Genomic DNA, 13,482 nt, shown 5'->3' with positions numbered 1-13,482 from the left:
TACATTATCAGAGCATCGTGGCTGCGTTCGCGTCCACCTAACAAGCCAACAAGTAGCCACTTTAATGACAATCCTAATTTATTCTAAAATCAGTGACATCAAAATGAACTTTTCACCAGAGCGCCAACTGGAAAACGTTAAGAACTGCTGGCACCTTCTTACAAAATAAAACAACCCAAGAAACCCTTGGAAATCTCCCTCCAATAGTTTCCTCCTGTGCGCTGAAACGCTGCAATCATTTCTTATCCAAAACTGAATGAAGCCCTTGAAAACAGCCGGCAACCTCTAGGCCAAACTGCTGTCATTAACTCTTCATTAAAGCATTAGAACCAAAATATTGTTTGGGCAGGTGTCCATAGTTTATGTAAGCGATTTTGTTTTCTAATGCTGTTCTTAGTTCCCCAGAAGAAACCTTCGGTGATTTAGTTATTACAGCAAGACAGACGCCGTACGACGTGTTGACAAACCTAAGAGTGAACACACGTTTCGAATTTCCTATGAGCAAACAGGAGGAGGAAAAATTAAAAAAAAGCCCAACCTGGAAATGCATCATGGGAAAGTGTAATTTTGATTGGCTATTTGCATACAAACGCCGCAACAGATCTAAACCAGGTGGCCACATCCATCTATTTTCATTGTGTGCAGTCCAATAAGCCTTTTCCAGCAGAGGGAAACTGTTCTCAGCTGTGGTTAGAGGGTTTGTCCTGTTTCTATCTATTAAACACTAATGCCCATCACATAGGATTAAAAAGAGGAAAGAACTGCGAGCGGTTACGAACAAAGCGTCCCTTATTTGTACCATATTTTAATATCGAAATTAGGAGTATAAAATGCTAAAGACATTTTTCCTTTGTTGCAAATTGCTTACACAGCCTAATATTCGATTTTCGAGCAAACCACAATAAAATGGTTTCATGTGTTCTAGAACATGAGGTCTACAGCGACGGCTCGAATACAAGAGGTTTCCAGTGGTGGGGCGCACATATTACTCAACATGGAAACCCTCTGCTGTCAGTTCGCTTCACACAAAACCAGCATGTTGATGCCATTAAATCCTTTGAAACACGATCTTTGGAACATACAATTTTGGAACTTGATCGTGGAATCTATCAGGTTTATATTCAGTAGACATTTTTTGGGTCGTGGTATCTTGGTAAAGAACATGGACCGCAGCCATGGCATATGTACTCAGTGAAATACCGCAATAAATAAAGTCGTTTCTGCTGCTTCTTGAAAAGACTTAAACTCTGATGGCTGAGTGTTCCTCCATGCAAACCCTCCTTCCCGATCTGGCATCAGACGTGGAGAGACAACTGCATACCGGCAATACAGTTGCCAAAGAGTATCATACGTGGGTCCTATTAATTAGGATAGGACTTGTGCATGATACTCGTTGGGCATCTTCATCACCCAGGCGTGCAGTTGCATCTCTCCAGGTCAGGAGGGAGAGAATCCATGGAGGAACGCTTTAAACCTTATTAATTCAGAATATGAAGTAGATTGTGGTGCAGAATCTTCACGAATGGTTTCCACCTTAAAGGGCTTGTGCCAGGTTATAAATGTATTCCCTATCCACAGGGTAGAAAATATGTTTATGATCGGTTCTCAATTCCAAGAACTAGAGTCCAGTAGGCCCCCGGGTGAATGGGGGAGGAGATTGTGCAGATGCACTGCTGCCCTGTTCACTTAAATGACAGCGCCAAAGGTTACCAAGTTTAGGCACTACAGCAATCTCCAGCGATGTCATTGTGGTGAATGGAGCAGTTACCTGCATGAGCTCTGCTGCATTCACTTGGGGCCCGACTAGATCCCTGTTTTTTGGATTAGGGGTAACGTTATAACTTTTCACTACCCCTTTAATCTCGTAGTGACGGCCGATTAGCCTTTTTACTGACCTCAAATTAAACCGGCACATACATCTTTTTAAGGCAGTGGTTTGGCTGACTACTGATGGCCAGGAATGGAGAAATGTCCCATCCCGGCAGTTTAACGCTTTACATGCCACAGTCAATAGCAACTACAGCATGTAAGCAGATGACAGGTGGAAGGATCTCCTTCTGTCAGCCATTGAATCATTCCATCCTTAACCCTTTCCAATCCAATTTGTATCCTGGTTTTCCTAGGGGGCTTACTCTTTTTCTGCCGTTATACAACAGCGCTATATGCTGGGTAAAGCCAGTACTGCATGAGGTGACACGTTGGATAGGCTCCGACAGCAGAGAGGCTGGCAATATATAGTAAGAGAACCTCGACAGACGTCTTCCAACATCAGAGCTGTACAGCCTTAAATCATGATGTCTTCACAGGTCAGACAGTGGATTGGAAAGGGTTAAGGCAAAAAATAGGCTTGTCTCTAAGGGGTTAAAGGGGCTGTCTAGCTGCCAACTATCGATAGCCTATCCACAGGATAGGTCATCAAAAATAGTTCAGCAGGGGTCTGCTGTATGGGAGCTCCGCCAACCAGCTATTTTCTACGCCATTATACGTGTGTACTGAGCCGATTTTTGCAGGAGCAGACTATTCCGTTCCTTCTGCAGTGGCCAGGATTGGTATTGCAGGCATTAAAGTGAATCGAACCTTTGCCTGCAATACCCAGTGCAGTAGGAATGGAACTGTCTGCTTCTGCAAAAATCATCTCAGCACACAAGTATACCAGCCACGCGAACAACTGATCAGCTAGAGTCACAAATGGTGACCTATTATTGATGGCCTATCCTACTAATAGGTCGTAAATCGTTTACAACTGGATACCATGGCCAGTGGTCTTATTGATTCTTCTAGTTGCTAATTTGTGCTGGCTTTTCTCATATTTGCTGATGTCAAGTCTGTTTGCATTTTCATCTTGGCTCTCAAGATGAAAAAAGCTGCATGGTCATTTCTTCAATCGCAGGCTCAGCATATTCCTCATGTGACCGGGGTCAGAGCAGCATTACTACCCAATGTTAAACCTGCGTGCGCAGAATGTTGGGCTGCAATCCTACCATTGGAGACTTTGCAACAACCTTTTAGGTAAGCAGATAACATCTTACAGGTATGTTCATACTAGTTATTAGCATTATTTACAGTACCAGTGTTTCTGGTGGTGCAACGCACCACTTACTAATGTAATATATAGTGAAAGGGATTGGAGTTGGTCAAAATATTTCCATGCAAATAGTAAGCTCTTGGCATTATTTACAATTTAGCTGAACAGTGCAAACACCCATGAATAAGAAACCGTCAGTAAATGTACAAAATAGCAATTCTGATACTGCAACATTTAAACCTGTGAATATTCTGAAGGGATACAACCAGGATCACATGACGGTGACATCATCACAGGTCCTGTGAGCACACGTCTGCTGTCAGGCTCTGTGTTTTATAAATGCTTTAGGACCTGTGGTGATGTCGCCGTCATGTGATCAAGGGGCGGAGCATGTGAAGCACTCACACACACATTCACGGACAAGTGGTCGTTAGCACTCGGACAGTGGAATTCAAGAAAGAAAAATTCTATGTGAATTCCACTTCTAAAATCCGCTGTGATTTAAAAAAACTAATGAGGTCCAGATGTGTTTTTTTTTTTACTGAATTGTGCAGCATATTGAGTTCATAGACTTCTATGGGGACCTCTGGTGTGCTAATGCACACAAAAATAGAGCATATTGCGTCCTTATATGCACACAACAAAAGAAAATGAGGATGAACCCACTGAAATCAATGGATTCTATTTTTGCGTATTGCGTGTGCAAATTTTGTACGCATGAACACGTGCTAATACATCCGTGTGAAGGAAACCTTGGAGTGCAAACCGATATGGCAAAGACTGAAGACATCACTCATTTTATCTATAGTCCAAAAGGGTAAATCTTACTTATGCAGTGATACTTCACGGCCCCAGAATCCCCCTGCAGTGAGAACAGAGATGTCTGCTTCCTTTAAAAATAAGCTCAGTGCACGAACACACCAGACCGGAAAATTGTTGATCGACAGGGGTCCCAAGCTGTGGACCCCAGCCAATCTACACTAGTCTACCAAATGTAATAAGACACCTGAGTAAAAATCAAAAGTAGTAGTTATTTCCATATGTTAATACTTAGTGGGGCTCCTTTGGCCCTAATAGCATCCAATACTTTCCGTGGCATACCGCCTACTAATGTTTGATACACTGCAGCTGGTATTTCCCTTCATTCATCCTGCAAATGTCTGACAAGTTCTCTCAAAGAAGATGTATTGGTCTGTCTACAATGGTGCAGAGAGTGTTATCATTGGATAGTTGAGCAACTGAAGGACGCTATATGGAGGGGAATGTTTTACGTGGCATGGTCTCGGTCCGTTGGTTGTAGTGCGAAGAACCATGAACAGAGGTGACCCAGACATTCTAGACAATAATGTGGTACTGACAATGTCATAATACTCTGGGAATGGTCAGTCATACTTCCAACAAGACAACACATCCAATGCTGTTTTATATTGGTTTGAGGATATGGACGTACCACAGAATCCCAGCCTGAACATCTCTGGGATCCACTGGAACGTTGCGTCAGGAAATATGAACAGCGTCCATCTCCTTTGAGAAAATTAGCCAGACGTTTGCAGGATGAATGATGGGAAATACCAGATGAGGTGTATAAGAAGTTAGTAGCAAGTATGACACGGAGCGTATTCATTGTCATTAGGGCAAAAGGATCTCCACTAAGTGTTAACATATGGAAATAAATACTACTTGTGATTCTTGCTCTGGGGTCCAGTTACTTTTGGTAGGACAGTGTATTATCGATAACCTATCCTGAAAACAGGTCATCAATAGTTTACAGCAAGACAACCCCTTGAAAGTGGGTGTCCGGAGAAAATAAGGTCACTTGTGTTCCTCCTAGCACTATGTTTACGCTCGGGCCATTGAGGAATCATGAAGAGTTCCCTATCAAGTAATTACTTCAATCCCGCACTTGTATCTATGAACCGACTATAGCAACGTTCACGCTCCGGCTAGCGAGAGTGGCTCACCACATCGCTGCTCTAAGGTAGCTCTTTGCAGACTTAACTTTCAACTTCATATATCATGAAGAGTTTTTTTTTCCAACATTGAGCAAGCCAAAACTTTTTGTTAGCTTGGGCAAGTGTGCGTTCCTTATTCTTCAGCAAATAATTAAAAGCATGTGCGAGCTGATATAACAGTTCATCAATACGGCTTGCCTGATTGCCTGTGGTATGGCACTATCTCCTTCCAGCTACATATGACACTTGTTAGGTATACTGGCTTCCATTTTTTCTAATAGGGCCAAATGCTTAAGTTATGTTTTCACTCTGGAAATTTTGGAAGCTACATTATTTAAAGCAGCTTATCACAACATGACACAAGCAGGCGGCTTGATTTTCAATTAATCTGTCAATGTTAGAACAGTAAAAGAAAATCATGGAAGTGAAGAAACACGTATGAATTTGCTCCTTTGTTCCTGGCGCAGCAGCTATCTGTACGTCTGTGGGAGATTCATGTGTCTGAGCTGTGTAACCGGCTGCAAGAGATTTACGTGCTGAGAATTTACTGGTCATCGACGGTTTTACTGACGCATGTTAAATCAAATGCTGTCTGGGATGAGAAGGATGGACTAGGGGCGAAGGGATATGTGAGTCCTAAAGGGTTAACATGCCCACCACTATTTCATAAACATCAGCCTGGATTACTACACGTCAGAAGAGAAACTCATTTTTACTGACCCCTGATGCTAATTTAAAGAGGATTTATGGGTTTTTGGAATAACTTAAAGGGGTTAGGGCCTTAGGGCTAAATATCTGATCGCTGGGGATCTGACTGCTGGGACAGCCAAAGAGCAGCGCACCCAAGTGCCCCCTGTAAATGCAGCAGTGGTATGTATGATCGACTGCCACTAGAGTTGAGCGAACGTACTCTGTCGAGCTTGATGCTTGTTCGAGTATTAGCGTACTCGATGGTGCTCGTTACTCGAACGAGCATCAGGACGTGTTCGACCCCGCGCCAGTTTTTGGCTCCTCCCCACTGTGACGTGCCTGTTTTGCCCCCCCCCCCCCCCCTGCCATGACGCAGCGCACGTCAATGGTAAATTTTTATATATATATATAGATAGATAGATAGATAGATAGATAGATTGATAGATAGAGACAGACAGACAGACTCAGGACCCAGCGTCCCACATACATAAATGCTCGAGTCTCCCATCATAGCCAATGGGGTTCATTACTCGAGTAGAGCTCTCGAATTTTACGAAAAGCTCAACTCGAATAACGCGGACCTGAGCATTTGGGTGCTCGCTAGAGATGAGCGAGCATACTCGCTAAGGGCAATTACTCAAGCGAGCATTGTCCTTAGCGAGTACCTGCCCGCTTGGAAGAAAAGATTCGGGTGCCGGCAGGGGGTGGGGAGTGGCGGGGGAGAGCGGGGGGGGGGGGGGGTACGGAGGGGAGATCTCTCCCTCTCTCCCCCTCGCTCCCCCCTGCTCACTCCAGCAACTCGCTGCTCACCGGCGCCAGCACCCGAATCTTTTCTTCCAAGCGGGCAGGTACTCGCTATGGACAATACTCGAGTAATTGCCCTTAGCGAGTATGCTCGCTCATCTCTTGGTGGGGCATACGCAAGCGCTGCTCTATTCACTTGGCTCATTTGGGTGCAAAGTTCTCAGGATTACTTGGGGTCCAGTTATGTAAAAAAAAAAATTTCCAAGTAACCGGGCCCTGCAGAAAGAAATTTAAAAAAAGGATACTCGCCCCCTTGGCCCCCCAGTACGCAATTGAGCGGCTCCCACAGCTCTGGCCTCAAGGTGTAACGCCCAGCGGAAGTCAGGTGACTACTGCGGTCAATTAGAGGCTAAAGCATCACCATCCGAACTGCTGGCATTGGCACCCAGATCCTCAGCGCCATGATGCTAGTCATCAGATTTTTGCAGTGCGGTACACCCGGGAGCCCGCACAGGAGCCATGAGAGCCGTTCATCTGTATAAAGAGGGAACGAAGAGAGGGGAGTATGCTTTATTTTTTTATTTTCCACCGGGCCTGACTGCTCAGAAATGTATTCTGTAATGTTAAAACCCTTTTAAGTTATGAATGCAAATAAGCTTTTAATCTAAGAAGAATTCCTATGATGCTCAGAGATGGGGTCAGGAGACTCATGGTCAGCCGGCACACGCTTCCATATTACGGATGCAAACACGGAGCCAAAATACGCAAGTGTGTTCTCCGCCTTAGCTAGCACACAGAGCCACTGAGGACCGCGAGTGATAACTAATTAGTAAATGGCTGCTACTAATGTAACAAATGTTATACTGACTATAATGCTATAAATCCAGTTATCACAATGAGCCAGTCATATCAATGATTGCTACTTCGGTATATAAAACCATATTTCCCAGTCAATAGATGAAATATACAGCCGTTTCCTTCAATGGGACTGTTGAAGATAGTTCAAGCACTTGGCCATCTCTGGCAGCCCCACTGAAGTGACTAGAGGGAAGGTGCACAAGCACGTCCTCCTCTGCCCACAATTTTGGGTGTGTTGGGGCAGAAATCTTCAGATTAATGGAGTCTCAATGGTAGGACTTCCCATCAACCAACATGTAATATTGTAAATAGGGGATAACTTGCTGTTATAGGAATAGCATTTTAATGTGTCCATAAACCTTCAACAGCCATTTCAGCCAATTTCCCAATCTACACCATACCCACGAACGCTTGGCTCAGTCGGGCGTTCATGTGTTTAGGAAGGTAAGCCCCAGCTAGACACCCCTGTTGGCGGCATATCTCCTGGATAACAAAAGGATCGAGCATGCAAATTCCACATTTCGAAACCTTCTTTCCCCAACTTCATCTGTCAAGGGAAAGTTGAGTGGCCCCAATACCAGTTATAAAGTCATCTAGCTTGGCCATTGAGATCGGCGTCTTTAGACAACTAATGTGTAGGGGGATTTATAAAGTTAATATCAAGGCTATTTTTATAGTGAGTTCTAGAGATGAGCGAGCACCAAAATGCTCGGGTGCTCGTTACTCGGGACGAAATTTTCGCAATGCTTGAGGGTTCGTTTCGAGTAATGAACCCCATTGAAGTCAATGGGCGACCCGAGCATTTTTGTATATCGCCGATGCTCGCTAAGGTTTTCATTTGTGAAAATCTGGGCAATTCAAGAAAGTGATGGGAACGACACAGCAACGGATAGGACAGGCGAGGGGCTACATGGTGGGCTGCATCTCAAGTTCCCAGGTCCCACTATTAAGCCACAATAGCGGCAAGAGCGCCCCCCCCCCCCCCCACACTGTCAGCGTAAAGATCGTTCTCCTCTGTCACAGCTGTAACAGCTGTGGCAGAGAAGAACGATGTTTGCCCATTGAATTCAATGGAGCCAGTAATACAGCAGGTTCCACTGAAAGCAATGGGCTGCCGGCGATCGCAGGATGAATGGTCGGCAAGGGCTTAAATATATAAGCCCTTCCCTGCAATTCATCCAGAAATGTGTTACAATAAAAATATATACCGGCGTATAAGGCGACGGGGCGTATAAGACGACCCCCCAACTGTCACCTTATACGCCGGCAATACAGTGGAGCAAAGAATAAAAATCATTACTCACTTCCCCCGGCGTTCTGCGGTGCTCCTGCAGGCTGTCGCTCCCTTCTGGTCCCCGGCAGAGCATTGCTTTCTGGACGCAGGGCTTGAAATCCCTGCCTCCAGAAACACACGTGCCTTCAGCCAATCACAGCCATTCAATGACATCATTGTCATTGGCTGTGATTGGCTGAAGGCACGTGTGTTTCTGGAGGCGGGGATTTAAAGCCCTTCGTAGAGAAAGCAATGCTCTGCCGGGAACCAGGAGGGAGCGACAGCCTGCAGCAGCACCGCAGAACGTCAGAAGAAGTGAGTAATGATTTTTATTCTTTGCTCCACTGTATTGCCGGCGTATAAGGTGACAGTTGGGGGGTGGTCTTATACGCCCTGTCGCCTTATACGCCGGTATATATTTTTATTGTAACACATTTCTGGATGAATTGCAGGGAAGGGCTTATATATTTAAGCCCTTCCCGACAATTCATCCTGCGATCGCCGGCAGCCCATTGCTTTCAATGGAGGCGGCTGTATTGCTGGCTCCATTGAATTCAATGGGCAAACATCGTTCTTCTCTGCCACAGCTGTTACAGCTGTGGCAGAGAAGAATGATTTGTCTTCTATATGTTCTCAATGGGGTCGGCGCTGCTGCCGCCGGCCCCATTGAACGCATATAGAGAAGAGAACAGAAATCGCAGATCGCACCTATGTGCGATCTGCGATTTCTATGGCCTTAAGAAGGACCGCTGGGGTTCTTGAAACCTAAAATAACACCTAACGCTCTCCCTATAGCAGCTCCGGCATCAACAACACTTTCCCTGAACTAATGTCAGACTGCATCTGTAGCGAGCCGCGGGAGGGGCAGATTTTAATACTCGGGTGACACCTGATCTCGCCAGCCACTCACTGCAGGGGGGTGGTATAGGGCTTGAACGTTGCAGGGGGAAGTTGTAATGCCTTCCCTGTCTTTCTATTGGCCAGAAAAGCGCACAAATTTCTCAGGGAAGAAAATGAAAGTAACCCGAACACCGCGTGGTACTCGTTACGAGTAACGAGCATCTCGAACACCCTAATACTCGAACAAGTATCAAGCTCGGACGAGTATGCTCGCTCATCTCTAGTGAATTCACATGTACATATTTGCATGTTATTTGAGGGGAAGAGTAGAAGCCTGGAGGAACTCGCAGTGATAACAGTAGATGATACAGGATGATGGGATTTATCGTCACCTAATGCTCCAAGGCAATTTCCTGAAGATATTATGCAGAAGACTCAGCGCTGGCTTCAGATTTAGGCAAGAAGTCACCTACATCATCAATAAGATCAGGCGAGCTGTCTGCCTCTCGTAGTGATGAGTTTAGGAGAAATTATTTGTAAATAGGCTGAATGTTCTTGTACTAAGCCCTGCGCAGTTCGAGCCAGAGTGATCAATAACGTAGCGAGCCTGCCTAGACAACTTCCTTCTGTGCCAATCTCTATAACTAAAGTTACATGTACTAGCCACTGAAAGCAACCAGAAATTTACATGAGAGCAAATCAGAGAAAAAGGCAGCAGCATGGGAGAGCGGAACAAGTGGGTATGTTCTACTTGCTATGCAGTTGGCACTATGGGTAGTAAAAATGAGTCAGGTACCATGTGGAATACTAATGAAGCTGACATACCTGATACTAATACAAGTAATGTCTTTCAACTATGACCAAATTACAAAGAATCAGGATCCAATCCTATTCAAAGCTTGCATCGCCTACAAAAAAAACATTCCGCCAGACGCTGGTTTATGGGTGAGTGCTGCTGTGTACTGTTTCTTCTTTTAAGTATGACCAGTTATCATGATATCATGTTATGTCAGATGACAAAGTCAGTTGCATTACATCTCAGCACTGTTACAATCAGCAGAAATGCTCCTGCTGTTCTGTCATCTTTCGTCTAAACATTTGTTGTTGGGACAGTTGTTATGCAACTGTCTCACATTTTGATCAATTAGAGTGGGTCAGCTGACCACATCGCTAGAGCCAAGCCTCATTTGGAGAAGAATTCCCAATTGGTTAGCCTATCTGCAAAAGTCAGTAATATTTAAAATGTGCTGCTGGTTATAGCGTAAGCTTTGTGCATGTAAATCCAATATTCCTTGTATACAGATCTAGTGGAATTCAACTTAACACATTAAAATGGTCTGTGCCACAGTTTATTTGCCTTTTCAATGGGTTTCAATGGCTTTAATATGTTACGATAACAATAGCTTTTAAATTGCTTAAGATAAGAACACTTGTTACAGCATGTTATCACAGCTAAAGTGACCCTCTGGTTTCACAACAAAATTCAGTCCTTGGACTGGAGTGGAAGGGGATATATTACATACAGTTGACCTAATCTGCCACCCCTCTGATGCGCGACACCTGTAGCAATTTTCTATCTACCTATTGCACACTTTGTACTGTACTCTGTTTGGCCAGTGATGATCACATGAACAGTTCTTGCCAATCAGAGAGCAAGTATAATACATTAATAGTCTAAGCCTATCAATGCACTTTGGGGATTAGGCATTCTGAAGATTGCATGGGCCATCTTAGATAACCTACAACATGACCTGAGACCAGCAGATCAGAGGGACAGCAGAGAAGAACAAATGCAGGTAATACATACCCCTCTACTTCAGTCTCAGGACAGAATTTTGTCCCGAAATCAGAGAGTTGCTTTAAGTTACATGTTACTACATCTGTATTTTTATATCTTGTTCCTAGTCTAGATTTGTTTCTTGTCAGTGTCATTTAACCGGTATCGCCATACACAGGAACATTTGGCTTAGTGTGTTTAGGGAGTTAAATTGCGGATGGACACCTCTAGCTGTGGCTTACTTCTCGGGGCACAAAAGGTTTATGTATTGAAATTCAATGGCCTTGATTTGTCTTTCCCTCAACATCATTTGTAAACCTGAGCTGCCACTGTACACATTAGAGATCCTTCCAACTTCACCATTATCGTCAGGATTGGAAGACTAAACTGTAATGTGTATGGAGGCTTTTAGTTCTTCTCTGTTTGGTTTTCTCACCTCTTGGTCTCAGCACCATCTCATTGCTTCTCAGGGTCAGTAATGCAGATAGGGTTTCTATTAGGAATATCTTTAGGGATACTTAGGGTCAGTGGTGTCTGGTGTTAGGGTCAGAATTGGAGATTAAGGGGAAGACTTAGGGAAAGCTAGAGTTAGGGTTAGTTATTGTCAACTTGATAATATCTGTACACCATAACCCATTTACTCCGTTTTCTGACTACCATCACCAGCATCTATCTGTGCCACCATGTGATTACCATCACCATTCATACCACATGTTAGAATACTACTCCCTATGTTTCACACTCCAGCTTAAGTGATGAAGAGGTCTTGTGCCTTGAAATGTGTTTTTTTTTTTGCTCACATTTTACTACTATTAATAAAAATGTTATCTATACATTGGATAATGTGAGATACAGTCATTATCGGCAGTTATGCCATGCACCAGGCCTAGTCTTCCAGTTACTTGGTTTCCTAATCCTATGGCCACTCATTTGAGTGAGGCATCCAACCAGGTTGGCAGCAGCGTCATTCCCTTTTCAATTCCTCAAAACAAGATGCCACATCTAACTTTGTAAATGAATACTTTCTGGCACTTTTTTGTGTTTACTCCCCCGTCCTTTTTTCTTCACCTGGCTGATACAGGTGAGATTGTTTTGGATCCAGACATTGTCATTACATCTGTATAAAGAACACACTCTACGTCACAGTAAGGCTGGGTTCACACGGGGCGGATTTGCCGCGAAAATTCCGTGCGGAATTTCGCCGCGGCAAATCCGCATGCGGCCGCTAATCCCGGGATTAACCAGCCATGTGGACGAGATTTCTCAGAAATCTCGTCCACACGGGACAGCAAATCCGCTGCGGCTAAGCCGGCAGAAGCTGCCGCTGAGGCGCGGACCTGCCGACCGCAGCATGTCCATTTTTTTTTCCCGCTGCGGCCGCGCTCTCCTCTATGGGAGCGCCGGCCGCAACAGAAGAGCGAGCGGCCGGGCCGCTTCAAAGCCACCGCGGGTTTTGCAGCGGCGGTTCTCCTGGCGGAAATCTCGCGTTTTTTCGCTGCGGCCAAACTGCGAGATTTCCGCCGAGAAACCACCGTGTGAGAACCCCGTCTAAGAGTGAGTTTACACTAGCATTAAAACACTGCACTATCTTAGTGTTAGTGAATAATGACCTCTGGGCATCAGTTATGTCTTTTTTTCTCCATAGGACACAATGTTAAAACAATGGAGTCACTTGCTTGCATTTTGACAGGGGACAATAGTACAGTCCATGTCAGACTTTCCAGTTGAAGCAGTTTAGTTGTGACTTGCAATGACTTCTGTCCTGCTCTGCGTGATATTGCAAAAAATTCAATAACCTGAAGTCTACTTCATTAGTAGCTAACTGCCATTTTTTCATCACAGTTTTGCCCGTTCCAGGTAATCTACATCTCTGAACACTAATACTTGTGTGGAAATGTTCTTCTTAGTTTCCCAGAGTTTCATCTCAACTTCCCAGATTCAAATCATTAATTTCCTATAACTTCATGTGCAGTTTGAGAGTAGCCTCCTGCGCCGAGACCAAGAACAATATTGCTGAAGTGTTTCTGATATTTCCCTCCATATTGAACATAATTACAAATGGCAAACAGTGTTCTGCAGTAATTAGTTCCAGAAGCTCCCCGACTTGTCTCCAATGTATTCACAAGACTATTTAGATTGATTTTTTTTTTTTGTAAACGTCAATGTTTGTCTTGTCTCATTTAGCAAAGTCTTAAACTGCGTCTCCAGACCGAAGTGTAGACAACACATAAATCTCTCACACACTTCTGGGGAACATTGTGCAACTTTTTGTTCTATAAATATTAATAATGGGAAGCCTAAACTCCTCCATGTAACTTGTAAG

The 13,482-nt window shown here is 44.3% G+C and overlaps 1 protein-coding gene across 1 annotated transcript in view; it reads right to left on the bottom strand.

Annotated features, from left to right (window-relative positions):
• The window catches only part of ODAD2 (outer dynein arm docking complex subunit 2), a 179,913-nt gene that overhangs the window by 105,060 nt on the left and 61,371 nt on the right, over nucleotides 1-13,482 (bottom strand). The window lies entirely within an intron of this gene.

Source organism: Eleutherodactylus coqui, chromosome 12 (assembly GCF_035609145.1).
Source record: "Eleutherodactylus coqui strain aEleCoq1 chromosome 12, aEleCoq1.hap1, whole genome shotgun sequence".
NCBI lineage: Eukaryota > Metazoa > Chordata > Amphibia > Anura > Eleutherodactylidae > Eleutherodactylus > Eleutherodactylus coqui.
This window is presented reverse-complemented; position numbering and strand designations above follow the sequence as displayed.